Here is a 13781-nt window from a genome sequence, read left to right as displayed (position 1 = left end):
CTATTATTTCTTCTACTCTACGTACTTCCTAATGATAGGCACTAACCCAACTACTGCGGTTACCTTGCTTGAAATATAGCTTCGAAAAATTAATATTTCTGATAAAATTAATCAAATTCCACTGGCTGCTGGTTTGAAAACCGGTAACTAAATTTTTTTTTTCATTTTTTTTGCATTGAAAGTAAATGAAGACTGACTACAGAAATGATCGTGTAACTAAATTATGTGTAACAATTATTCGTGTTTTGTTTGTTTTTGTTTTTTTAGTTTTTTTTAGTTTTTTTTTAATTTTTTTTTTTAGTTTTTTTTCGTTTTTTTTTTTCTTTCTGTTTCATCATCACTTTAATAAGCGCGACTGCAGCTGAAAATAAAACTCGCTATGCGCTCAAATTAAATATTTTATTGCTTTTTATTTAAGCACACAAATAAATTGGTTTTACGCGCCAAAAAGCACTTTCCTTGACAATTGCGCGAAAGTGTTTCATAATGTCATAAGTACCGACATCAGTGAATAAGTGATCATCCACTTGCACTTTGTACATTTGCACACACATATCTACATAAGCAAATGCAAAATGTTCACTTGAATAACAGGTCATAAAAGATTTCACTCACACTACACGCAAATTGGACAAACGCAGGCATGAAAATATGAGCACGTAAAAGCAAAAGCAATAAAAAAAACATTTCAATTATGAAATAATGTAAGCAGTGACGATGTGCGCGTACGCGTATTAAATGTTTATTGCATTACCAGTAAATGTATTGAAAATATTTAAAGAATACTAAAATTTGTTTTTATTGAAACTGAGCGCACATTTTGCATTTTTCTTTTCTCGCTTGGCAATGAAAGTTTTGCATGAACAATTTTTTTATAATATATTTTTAATTGATCCAATTGCCAGGCACTCCTCCTTGTTAGCGTTTATTTTTTCTGCGCGTATAGAGATTTCGCTTTTAATCGAAAGTCAGTTGCTGATTATGTGTTGATGGCGTCTAATACGGGGGAATTACTTTTATTACTATATCAGTCACATCAGCCTTTCAAACACACCCCCGCTTTCATTATTTCAATGGAGTATTCAATGCGTTTAAGATAATAATATTTTATTGCCTGGTAGCTATTGACTTTATTTGCTCTAATTGAAAAAATAAAATAAAAAGAGGAAACTATTACATATCTGAACAATCACTTATATTCGTGGCCAGCTGCAATCACTGCATAGGTCGAAAATCATGCTTCGAGAATAGGCGCTCTACTCAACTGCATACTATTCAAAGCAGCATACGTTTAAATAATTTATATTAAATTCGCAAAAGTAACTCCAATACCAAAGCTCGAAAATCCCCAAATGAAATCGGAAGCTATCAACCAATAAGCCGTTTAAGCAGTCTCGGTAAAATATTAACGCAAATTCTAAAAGATAAATTAACAGAATTTATTAATGAAAATAATGTACTGCCTGCTAAACCGTTTGGATTTAGAAAATTTCACGGTACAACACACCAAATCCAGAAAATTTGTAGCCACATAAAATCAACTTTCAATAACAAAAAGTCGACCGCTTTAGTCCTCTTCGTCGTTGAAAAAGCTTAGAGTCCGTTTGGCACAATGGGTTGATAACTAAACTCATAGATTTAAAATTTCCTATTCAACTTATCAAGATTATTCAAAGCTTTCTAAAAAATCGTTATTTCTGTATCTGTATAAGTAATACATTTTCGGACCCAACGGAAGTTCGAGCTGGTGTCCTTCAAGCATCAGTTATAAGACCTATCTTATTTAAAATTTATGCGTCTGACGTCTCTAAGCTCAACAACTGTCACCACGCCATGTATGCTGATGATAACGGTATTTTTTATTCGCTCAAGTCTGCTCATGATATAGTGAGTAAAATGGAAAGTGCGCTGAATTATGTCGCAAATTATTTTCACAGATGGAAAATAAAACTTAATGTTGGTAAAACGCAATCCATCTTTTTTACCAAAAAAGGAAGTACATGAAATTTGCCTAGCAGAAACCTCAATGCAGAGCGCCGTAGCCAAATGGGTTGGTGCGTGACTACCATTCGGAACGTAGGTCCGAATCTCGGAGAAACACCAAAATTAAAAAAAAAATTTCTAATAGCGGTCGCCCCTCGGCAGGCAATGGCAAACCTCCGAGTGTATTTCTGCCATAAAAAAGGCCCTCATAAAAATATCTGCCGTTCGGAGTCGGCTTGAAACTGTAGGTCCCTCTATTTGTGGAACAACATCAAGACGCACACCGCAAATAGGAGGAGGAGCTCGGCCAAACACCCAAAAAAGGGTGTACGCGCCAATTATATATATATACTATATATATATAAATTGGTCAAACACCGTTAAATATATTGGCGTAGTAGCAACGAACCATTGATCTTTCACGGGAAAATTTTAGGGTCCGTCTTATCTCTCAAAGAGGGGATCACAATTGGCTACCGAGATCTTGTGATTTAACACCTTGTGACTTTTTTTTTTGGAGCCACGTGAAAGAGAAGGTCTACGCCAACAGCCCAAGGTCGATTCAAGACCTCAAAGATGGAATTCGTGAGGCTATCGAGGACATAGGGCAGCCACTTTGCAATTCGATTATGGAAAATTTCATGAAAAGAATATTGTCCTGTAAGCGCGGCTTTTTGTTTGGTTTTATGAGGAGAAAGCATAGAAAGCCTTACCCCATCAGTGTGGAACTTTAACTCGAACTAAACCTACTAGCGTCAAGTATTTCGTCGGGAGGCGGTTCGAGCGTTGCACTCATCATCAGTTAATGTTCTGATGCAAAATGTCACAAGCTGCATCTGCCTATTACCACAACTGTTAAGTCTTATCTGAAGAGAACCACCCCTGTCGGATCTATACGCTCCACCCCCCATGCCCCTGTTCGTTGCCATTTCTAATAGTGGTATCGTCAGTTTACCTGCGTTTTCATTTCTGGATAGGTTTGCTGCTTCACGATCTTACTTGGCGTTCGCGCATTCTCCTTGCCTGCTCGGTATGTCACAGTTGCTGCATTATTTCAGCAGCCATGTGTTGGGCTTTCCTTCAATAGTCCTTCAGCATCAGTGACACTAAGTTTTCGGGCGTGCTGCCAAGGCTGTCTTCCATTTTAGCCCTTACTCTACTAAAGCGGGGCCACGTGAGAAGCACATGTTTTGCGTCCTGCTCAACTGCTGGTGGGTACTGCTCGCAGTATGGACTTTCTTCGTGTCCAAAGCGGTGAAGGTATACTTTAAAACAGCCATGACCACTTAGGATTTAGCAGAGATAGAAGTATACTTCCCCGTGATTTCTCTGGACCCAACCCTCATCGTTAGAGATGAAACGGTGGGTCCACCTGCCTTTATTTGCCCTGTCCCATCGTGTCTGCCCCTGGTCCATGCTGCGGTGGTTTATGGATTTTCTCAGTGCCAGCTGGTCGCAATGGACTTGGTTGTTCCTCATACCTCTCATTTCTGTAAGCGTGGTCGTGGTGGTCATTTGCCTGGTGTTATTTTCCACTATTAACTGCCTATCTTCCTCTTTATAATGAAACAAACATCCGATCATTTATATTAAAAAATAGCATTTTTCCTTCAATATCAAAATAACACCTCTTACTGTAAAACCTTTTTTTTAATTTACTGAGTTCTAATAAAGTTTGCAAATTTTCTCGTTGTAATATCTACAATATAATTATGAAAAAAGTATATATTCTATTAAAAACAAGGGAAAAGTAGGTATTTATAAAAAAATATTTAAATAGCCCAGAAATGGCATCGTCGCATAGGCAGCATAGCCGAGAAAGAATCCACTTTAATATGACTACAGATTCTATATGAGAATCTAATGCAACTTATTTTTCGCAAATTTTCTTTTCATGAAAAAAATAAGATTTAACATAAGCACACATTAGGGTGCCCATCAAAAAAGTTCCGATTTCCCACTGGAATTACAAAACTTACTTCGTTACTAAGAGTTTTACCGAAAACATTTTAAATAAATAAATAAAATAAACAAAAAGTAAAATGAGTACTTAAAGAGTACCAAAAATATTTTAAATAAAAAAAAAAAAAATTAAAAAAAATATCTCAAAAAAATATTCAATTTTACATGAGCTGGAAGGTTTTCCGAATTCCTTTACAAACCGATGTGTAAGTAAAATTAGTTCTTAAAAAATATTTTTCCGCATAAAACACCTCTCTCTCTCATTCTCTCTCTCTCTTAGCTGCACAATCTGTGGTGGACCATATCTTCATCAGCACTTCTCCTCCAATTCAGTCTCCCTCTTACTTCATTTCTCCAACTATGAACGTTCACGGCTTATGTGTCATTAAGCCATAGCTTTCTTGGTCGGCCTCTCTTTCTTGCCGCAATTAGACGCAAAGTAAACACCCTTTTTTGGATTCTTTCATTGGGTGGGCATTCTAATGATGTGGCCATTCCATTCTAATCCGCTGCGCATTAATAAAACATCTTACATTTTCACCACCAATCAGGTTTTAAATTTCCTTGTTGTAGTGGATGCGATACGTGCCGTTTTCAAGCCGAATAGGTCCGTAGATTTTTCTCATTATGGCGCTTTCAAATCGCAATAGCTGGCTTATATCATATCAGATGATGGGAAAACACAAGCTTAAAAGTTTTAAATGCATAAAAGTATTTAAAGCTTGTTTCTGTGGAATCAAAAGAGTGAGATTTTGAACGCTATTTTTGTCTTGGCGAAACTTGAACAACTCAGCCAAATATACGTTAATTTCGACTACTAAGATATCAATAGATGTCAATTCCATTATTTTCATTTTTTCTACTTTAAGATGGCGCAAAATTAATCACTCTATCTGAAAGTTTGTAATTTTTGCAAACGGTTTCGTAAGTCAGGCATATTTGACAACCGGGAACTAGGCAGCTGCCGCACCCAAAGAGACAATCAATGCAATGCGCAAACGGCAACATAAAGATTTTCATCTTTTAAAATATTTTTTTTTTTGTATTTAATAAAAAAGTTATTCATAAACGAAAATTGGATGATTAATTTTGTGTCACTTTACGTTAATAGATTTATGCCCCGATTTAAATTATTTTCACTTTCTCGATTTAGTTTTTAAATTTTCGAATTAAAATAAATAAAAATTAAAAACTACAATAAAATTTTTAAAATTAAGGTTAACCAAAATTTTAACATTTTAGGCAGGAAAAGGCTTGCTTAAAGTCTTCTATCTTCTAAGGTATTTTTTTTGATATATATAAAAACTCTTTTTTTTTTGTAAAAAAACACTCGATTTCTGGAGTTACTAACCAATCGTTTCAGCTCACGTAAATTTCAAAATGATTACGAATTCTTGAAATACGAAAAAATTCTATAACTATGTACCAAGTTTTTTAAGGCTAAAGTCCTCGTTTTGGAAAAATATTATAAATTTTTTGTTTATAAAAAAAAACCCCGATTCTTAGAGTTACTTTCAAATCTGACGTAAATTTTAATATTTTCCCGAATTATTTTGTCGGAAGTCTTGAAATATGGAAAAATCTTTTAATTCAGCACCGATTTGTTAAAGCTTAAAGTCTTCTTTTTGAAAAAATTTTAAATTGTTGGTTTTTTGTTATAAAAGAGCTCGATTTTTTGAGTTACTATCAAATCGGTTCAATACAGGGAATTTTTAAAATTTTTCGGAAAGATTTTGTTGAACGTCTTGGAATATGAAAAAATTGTTTAATTATATACCGATTTGTTTAAGCCTGAAGTCTTTTTTTTTGAAAAAATATTAGACATTTTTTTTTATAAAACAACTCGATTTTGGAATTGTTATCAAATCTCACGAAGTCATGAAATATGAAAAATTTTTAATTCAAAACTGATTTGTTTAAGCCTAAAGTCTTCTTTTTTAAAAAAATATTAGAAATTTTTTTGATAAAAAATTTTCCATTTATGGAGTTACTATTAAATCGATTTAACTACAGTAAATTTGAGGATTTTTCCGAACTATTCTTTTGGAAGACTTGAAATATCAAACATTTTAGCATTCAGTACCGATTTTTTTTTTTTTTTTTTTTTTGGATGACGACTGATGCACCCTAACACATCAGCACATATGTATGTATGTATGCAGTAAATATGAAGATCTCAATTTGAGATTCGTTTGACTTTTGTATGGCGGCTGCCTTGTGGCCCCTTCGTTTAACTGCGCTGCGCTGCGCTGCTCAACTCCCTTGCTGCCTTTCGTAGTGCTTTTGCTCGGCTGCTGCTGCTGCCCCGCATGTGGTCAATGCGGTCAAATGAAAGCGAAACAAATGTTGCATACAAGGTAACGAGAAACAACTTTTCCCTGTGTCAGCGCCGCCATTGTGCCCGCAGCGACGCATGCGGCTGCAGATGCGCCGTAGAAATGAAAAGGCCACATAAATGCACATTTTCCGATGCACACACATGTGTACTTAATATGTTAACAACAACTACATACAATGAGCATTGCAAGAAATATAGAAATATGCTACCGCCATACAAAAACAATATAGATAAACGAATATCATTGTTATTGTTGTACTTTTCGCTTGCTTATTTATTTACTTTTTTATTCGTGTTTTTTTGTAAAATATGTTGGCCAGCCAAGCGCACATCAACAAGATAAGTAGTTGTGTATAAATAAGAAAACTTTTCCGTATATACACACGCGCCTACATACCTACGTACGTAGAGCACGACAAACGAAAACACATAACATATTCACTTTGACCCAAAAATGATGGGAAAAAAGTTATGAGCTTGCTCAGTGGCGCAGCGTTGGGTCGCTGTCCGCTGGCTGGCATAGACGCCTTATGGCTGCTGGCAGTTATTTATTTTGTTGTTGACCGTTTTTATTGCCGCTTACTTTGTAATAGATTTGGTGTTGTTTTTTTTTTTTATTTATTTATTTGTTTTGCTATTTTCATATATTTCAGGCTTTTGTGCGCGCGACATTTTCTTTTCATTGTCAAATTGTCAGTTTGAAAAATTGGCAAACGACAATTGTTATTGGCACGGGTAATGGCATTCATGTTTGTTTTTTTTTTTGCTTATAAATAGCCAAGTAATAGTGATTTATGACACTGCTGCGTGTGGCTATTTAGATATTCAGTTGGATCTAAGAATTGATTATAAGAGAAAAAAAAATGATGGTGAAATGTACAAGCCGCTTGGGTGGCAAAATCAAATACAAAATAAAAGTACTAACCAACAGTAAAAAATAAAAGCATTCATTTCAACCATTTCATACATCGAATGGCATTTACTGCATCTCGAGAAGTAGCCTACTGGCGTTAGGAGTACTCACAAAAATACCCGGCTCTTGGCAGTATAGCTCAAATGACCTCTTCACTACATTCTTTTTTAAAAAATTTCGTTGAACCCCAGTTTCACTTTAAGCGGCATACTGACTAGTAATGCGTCCTTGACCTAAAATGAAATACAGGCATTTTTAAAGTGTCGGTTACCCTCCGCCAAAACTAACTCATTGTACGCCCACTAAATTTAATTTTTTTTTTTTTTTTTTTTTTTTTTTTTTTGTCGTTTATTTGCAATCTATTTTTAAAATAATAAGCAAATCATCTAACTATTAACAATTTGACTTATATTATTGAGCTCCATTGAGGTCAATAATGATATATATGTATACTACGATTAATGTACACTTATATTCAGACTTATGTGTTAGATTTTAATACATTTTAATATTAGATTTTATTATTTGTTTAATTTGTTTTCAGCTCAAAACCATTAGTAGCCTTCTCTGAAGTTTTTTGCAAAGCGGAATGCTCATCTTATCTCAGACCTTTATTTCTCTGTCAAATGACGTGCATTGAGTTTATATGTGGAATTTGCACTACTCAACAAAAAGTCGAAACTTTCAAGTATCTTATTTGTATAAACGACAAATTGCGAGCTGCAAATTTAGGCTGCTACGCACACCTTAAAATCAAACTCATCGCATTGATAGACAGCTCGAGGTTTTGAGGTAACTCGGAAGATCAAAGCAAAAACATGTGCCCGAAACAAAGGGGACTAAGCCCTGGGTAAACATATTTTAGCAGAGGAGTAAAGAAAACGCAATAAAATGGGATGAATTTACTAAAATTTATTGAGGAATTTGAGCTCAGAGAAATACTCTGAATCCATGTAGAGGAGACGTCATTCTAAGAGCACTCAAGCAATAATTTACGCCGGTACTAAAACTTTCTGCGAATCACTAACTTTTTGCTAGAATTTATGCGCCCCTTTCCCGCCGCTTTTTAACTCACTCACTCGCATACACGTACTTTGGTGTCTTTCCTATTTATGTGTAAAATACTGCTCACTTTCCCTTTCAACTTATTTGATTGCTATAATTTACTCGTATGGAGCTCCCACTGCCCCAGTTCGTAGTGTTGCTTTGTGCTTGAAGTAAATATTTTGCTTTCCTTGCGCTCACTGAAATTCTGTAACATCTTGTGTAAGGATACGCAAGCGTCGTAGAATAGACTACCTCTGCTGGGGAGAGTGCAGAAGCGCCGCAGTTGAGAAGATAATACATTTTTTGAAATTTCTCAATCCATTTACTTCTCGTTACATGGGAAGTTTGCACATTTGCTTTTCTTTTTATGCTTCAAAAAAATTATTTAGAAATCTTGTATTGAACGGCGAACCAGATTTACTTCTTTTTCGCTGCAGTTTAATACCCTCGCTATCTGTCATTCATTCATAATGCATAAATCCAATTAATTACAGCTCATCGAGTGTGGTGTTGCGTGTTGTGAAAAATTGCAAATACATAGTTGCACTGTAGGCTGCCGCATTGCGGTTGTGTGGCGGTGTGGCGCGCGCTTACTGTCACTTCCGATGTGTATGCGATGAAGTGAGAAATTAATGTAAATTAAATCGCTGCAACGGGAAACATCTGTCAACTTAACTGATATATGGATTTTGCGGGCAATAAAAGCTGATGCTATTGACTAATCAATTGGGGGCATACAATGAGACAAATAAGCCGAATTGGTTGTTGTTCGAAAAGTGAATTGTACATCGAAAGTGATGTTTACATTATTTTTGCATGGATCGCTTGAACTATTTACTGAACTGCAATTTGCATGTATTGCACAGAATAAAAAACTGTATATAGATTTGTATATGTATGCCGCACTTGTAGTCTTAAAAGCTGGTCAATAATTATTTCGTTTCTAAAAAATTATGCAGAAATTTATACAATATATCAAAAAAAAGTTCTGAAATTCTTGATGATCAAAAATTGCAAGTAATTTTATTACGCTCGTAGGAGGCTCAAAGTAATGTTTTGTTGTTGTTGTTGTTTTAATAGTAATAGAAGCCCCGTCAGTGTATAGAGGATGACCGGTGATCCTCGTCTGGCTCATCTAAAGGTAAGCTCAGGAAACATGCGGTTTCGACGGGTTCGGTCCAGAGAAAGAGGGGTGTTAGATGAGTAGGTTTGAGGGAGCATGTGAAGAGGTGGTTAGTGTCGTGCGAAGTATCTTCACATGCCGGACATATATTTGGTATGTCGGGGTCAATTCTAGATAAGTAGGAGTTTTACCTGCTACAGTATCCAGAACGTAATTGTGCCAGTCTACGCGTGTCTCACGGGGAAGCTGGAGCTCTTCATCAGCAATAGGTGGTGGTTGGTCTCCGATTACGGCATTCACAGGGCGGGAGCTTAAGAAGGTGGTGACGGTCTCCCGGTTAATGTCGTTTAAAGGCTGTCTAAATACTGTCTGGTCCAGTAGATTTCTGTTAGTTTTGTCCTGGATCTCGTCGGTATAGTTTAAAAGGTATATCCTAACGCACCTAGGAGGCGGCTCTGGCTCAAGCAGGTGTCTGCAAAGGTGAAACCTGCGCTAGCACCCCAGCAGGAACTGCTTGCTGAGCAGTTTATTGTGCTCCATTACAGGGAGCATTTGTGCTTCGTTGTGAAGGTGTTGAATGGGGGACATCAGGAGGCAACCGGTCCGAATGGCAGTATTTTGACAAGTCTGTAGCTTTATCCACTGCGTGTCACTAGTTCCAAGCGATTAGACAGGCGCTGCGTAGTTTAGAACCATCGGTTATGACGAAGAAAGCGATGTGTGACTGTCTTTTTTTATATTTATTTATTTATTTGTCTTTTCATAGTAAATCTTGAAATGCAAGATTTCTTACAGACTACAAAAAAATACTTAACGCTCACAGCTCATACTTAACCATGTAATTCAATCAGTTGTAATTTAAAAGTTTGCTTTGAAAATGAAGAAACAAAAGCCAAAAAAATTGAAGTCTTACTAAAAATTCTTTCATTGTTCTATGAATCGTAGCATAAGAAACATAAATCATTCTAAACAGGCTCCAGCAAGAACAAATCAGTACTCTGCAGACTTTTTTGAATGGAATATGAAAATAAGTGCGCTCTCAAAGAAGGGAACACTCAATTACGCCACGGCTGATATCGAAGACAAAACAGAATAAAAAAATACTCCTTCTAGTTTGTAAAAACCTCAAATTTAGGAAGACACATCATGAAGACACAGAAGTTTCGGATCAACGAAATAAAGCGATTTGAAAGTGAAACGAAAAAAACTCTTTGTGAATTCACTCAAATCTATGAACAAGTCAAAGGTGTTATGGCCTCGATATAAAGAAAGCTCCAATATAGAACGTAGAAGTGACGTAAATGGTAACTTGAGCGTGCATGGATCAGTATAATCTGAGCCCAAGCGCCGGATGGAGGGAAGTGTAGAATGTGACTTAGAAATTATTTAATTTAAGTGACTCAGAAATAGGAGTTTTGAATCACCCATACTTGAAACTTCATTCATAATAGTTAGATGGGAGACCTAAATTAAAAATGGGGTAGCAAATAACTGACTAAACAAATACAAATAACTGACTTACATATGAAAACAGATCTTAAAATTTAGGTAAAGGCGATTTTTTAACAACATGCACCGAAGTTAATGCCACCTGACTGAAGCTCACAGGAGTCGGAAAGACTTGAAATTATTTACAATAAAAAATTTATAAGCCATCTGAAGATAAAAGAAATTTCGAAAAGTAAAAACACTCAAATGCATCACTAAGAAAGATGATGAGGAATTATGCATCCCGAATTGATGACTTTTTTCTGCATATTTCTGATTTCATTGCCTCTATTGATGACTTCTTTCTGAATATTTCTTATTTCATTGCCTTGCTAAAAAAAATTTAGAAACACTTATTTTTATTATTTATTCGTCTTTATTGAAACTATTGATACTATACTTAAATTAAATACTAAATATTTTTATATATGTACTTAAATTTATTAAAAAAAAAATTATTCACGTTTTAACATAAATTTTAATGCATACTTTTTCTTATGTTGTATATTTCCAGATTCATATTGAAACAAACGAAAAGTAAGTAAAATCACTAAAGTTGCTTTGGGAAACAAAAATGTAGTACAGGTATTCTTTACGTGAGTTGTACTGATTTTTACCCATTTCCATAAAAGGGACAAAATAATATATTTATTAATATAATTAAGCCATCTGCAGAATGCTTTGTCTTCCTGCTTTTGAAAAGTGGAAATATATAAGACCCTAAATCTGAGTTTCCATTTACGCGGTCTCGAGTTACATTGGAGAGGCACCTGTAAATCAGTCACTAGCACTTAGTAGTACAATTAACCTCAAGGCCTAAGTGGGCGCCCTCTACTTTCAAACGAAGTGCCGCAACCACCGTAACTTAATTCTGATAGTGCACACCTTTCGTTCAACGGATGTTTCAGTAGTCGAATTCATAACACCTAATCAATATTATTTCATAGACATTTCATACAGCAGATAATGCAATATTTTACTTTTTATTGTCCATACGCCTATATCTCATAAAATTATGGCAGCGCACATGAATTTTCATTGATATAATTCACTTATGTGGCGTAAGGTTTCGCAACTACAGCACAGGGACTGATTACAATTTTTAACCAATTATTTGGCTTTTATTTAATTTTAGTAATTTTTTATGGAAATATAGTCATTCTACTTTAAAAACCATAGACATCTAGGTTTCAATTTTGGACAACACTGAAAAGAAATGAAAAAATTTAATTAGAATTTAAAACAAAATTTGAACATGCAGGATATCGTATTTTGACTTTAAATAATTTTTTTTTAAGGCTTCGTGCATTTTCTCTATATAAGGAGCTTTTGCAATTTTTTATATGTAAGAAATCGCCCAGGAAACTGTAAGGCGCCCGATCTCGAACCGGATAAGGCGCTGATATCCATGCCCATAGCCACTTGTAAATTACTTATAGACAGGGAAACCATCAAAAAGGTAAATACAAGTTGGCAAAACCTCACTACATGCGAACTAAGTAGACAGACATGGCCGAACTGGAACAGCGGTCGATCGAAGATCTTGCTAAGATTCAACAGAGAATCTATAAGAAAAATGATAGGTATATTAACTGGTCATTGTTTAATAGGCAGCCACGCTAGAAGGTTAGGACTCCCGTACTTCGATTTCTGTAGAAGCTGTCTTAATACAGAAAAAGAGGAAACAGTCAGACACCTTTTGTGTGAGTGTGAAAGCCTAGCTATGAGAAGGCTGCGCACTCTTGGTACAGCATTTCTAACCGATGTAGCGGATATAGCCCATCTAAAACTAACGAAGCTCTGCTCGTTTATTAAAGCTACCGGATGGTTTGAAAAGGAACACGTAGAGTAAGGATAAGCTCCAGTGGTATCACAATGGACCTGCGGAAGGTCTAAGTGTGTCTTATGACAACCACCAACGTACCTACCTACCACCCATATGCTGTTACTCCGCATGCCCGAAATGATTCCAGAAATTCTGACTAAAAAACTTACACTTTTTGAATCAATTTGGTAATATATTTTGAAGCGATACCGATAGCTCTTGAAATGTTTGTATATGTTCCTTTGATGTATGGTTGCTAAATAGCGAGACTGATGACGTAAAATATTTCATTTTGGTTCCATAAATTTTCGCTTACTAGCATTTTCAATAAGCATCACTCCTTCATCCATATAAGGCTCCATACGAATCATTTGGGGCAGTGTTGAAAGCACCTTGCCATCGCATTAGGAATCAAATAAAGGGCCAAATATGGTGTACTCGTTGGTAGCGGCAGGTTAATCACCTACGTTGCCACAAAGCAAAATAGATTAACGAAACCAACGCAAGACTGAGTCTTATGGAGGCCCTATGTACCCGAGTGGAGTGAACAAGGAACAAAAAAAAATGATATTCTCGTATACTGGAACATATGGAGGATGACTAATGTGAAAAGAGTCAGCGAATTATCTTGTTCTACTATTGTAATAAAAAACAATTTTCATTTAAACAAAAGAAAAATAACTTTAATATGAACGAAGGCTATTGCTAAAAGCCTGAGGTACTCGAAATTGCAAGCTTTTGACAAAGCAATTGGCAGCTGCTGGCCATACTTCGTTTACTTGCCGATCAAACTAATACCCTATGATCCGTAGAGAAAGTACCGGGAATGTTTAAATAAAACAAAACAGAGTTATATTTCAGGCAAATTCATTGTATCTCCTTCAAAATATGACCCATCTTAAGCAAGACACATGTGCCAACGTTTAACCCAGTCTTCCATGCACCGCTGATAGGCCGGCTCCTCCGTCGGATTCTCTATGATCTCCTCTATCGACTGAAATCTCCTTCCACGAAGTGGTAACTTCAACTTGGAAAACAAAACAGAAGTCGCACGGGGCCATATCAGGTGAATACGTTGCTTGCACGATGGTATTTACTTGGT

This window comes from Anastrepha ludens, chromosome 2 (assembly GCF_028408465.1).
Source record: "Anastrepha ludens isolate Willacy chromosome 2, idAnaLude1.1, whole genome shotgun sequence".
Lineage (NCBI taxonomy): Eukaryota > Metazoa > Arthropoda > Insecta > Diptera > Tephritidae > Anastrepha > Anastrepha ludens.
The sequence above is the reverse complement of the archived record's forward strand: the minus strand, read 5'-3'. Positions refer to the sequence as shown.